Source organism: Aplysia californica, unplaced genomic scaffold, assembly GCF_000002075.1.
Source record: "Aplysia californica isolate F4 #8 unplaced genomic scaffold, AplCal3.0 scaffold00395, whole genome shotgun sequence".
Classification (NCBI taxonomy): Eukaryota; Metazoa; Mollusca; class Gastropoda; order Aplysiida; family Aplysiidae; genus Aplysia; species Aplysia californica.
Genome location: NW_004797665.1, coordinates 584,101 through 585,356, shown reverse-complemented (window position 1 = coordinate 585,356; position 1,256 = coordinate 584,101).

Here is a 1,256-nt window from a genome sequence, read left to right as displayed (position 1 = left end):
GTAGTAGTAGTAGTAGTAGTAGTAGTAGTAGTAGTAGTAGTAGTAGTAGTAGTGTAGTAGAAGTAGTAGTAGTAGTATAGTAGTAGTAGTAGTAGTAGTAGTAGTAGTAGTAGTAGTAGTATAGTTGTAGTAGTAGTAGTAGTAGTAGTAGTAGTTGTAATAGTAATAGTAGTAGTAGTAGTGTAGTAGTAGTAGTAGTAGTAGTAGTAGTAGTAGTAGTAGTAGTAGTAGTAGTTTAGTAGTAGTAGTAGTAGTAGTAGTAGTAGTAGTAGTAGTAGTAGTAGTAGTAGTAGTAGTAGTAGTAGTAGCAGAGATGATAGTGGTTAGAGGTGGTGGTGGTGTTGGTGGTGGTGGTGACGGCGGTGGAGTGTTTATGGTGATGGTGTTGATTACAAAAATGATGGTAGTGGTCGTTTTACTTTGATAACATTTCCAACGTTTCGTGCGTCAGCATCAGGACACACGCGCCCTACTCCTTTCATTGATTTTTTAAGCTGATGTTAAATTATGCATGCAGTTCAAACCTGTTTCTAAAATTGGCCCTCTATAGCATGTTTGAATTATATGATCTGCAACAAAATGTGATGCAAACTGTCTGTTTTCAACGAAAGAGAGGTAATCCCAGCATATCTATTTGCTACAAAAATGTTGGCTACTACAGATAACCAAATAAGCAGAAATACCCGGCAACTCTTATTGTCACTGACACCAGAAAAAATGTAAAGTATAATTCAAAGCGGTTTCCTGGAAACCAGTTGATGTTATTATTCTTACAGTTGCATATTACGGAACTCGCCAGGTCAGAATGTATTACATGTCCTCCATGACATAGATCTTTGTTAAGCAATGGAGTAAAAAAAAGTAGCCAACTACGGTCACTCTAGAACTCGAACTGAGTAGACTTGGAATTGCTTCCTTGAAATTTGTTCTGCTTGTAAAAATATAAAAAAACAAAGGTCAGCTATAATGCAAAAGAACTTAACATCTTTTGCAATACATATTTTGAAAGATGATAGTGTGCTTTGGAAAACATTGGTCGAACTATTAGTCCGTTTTCTCAACAGGGCGTATGTTTTTAAAACAAGTTGTTCATTGCAGCATTCTCCTATGTTTCCCTATCCAATCTGTACCATTTTGTTTTATCACTTCATCTTGGGAGTATGTATATAAATGAACAAACAAATTGGAAAACAAGCGATATGTAGACTTTTTTAAAAATGGGTCAAATAATTAATGGTAGATTTGGAGCGGGGGTC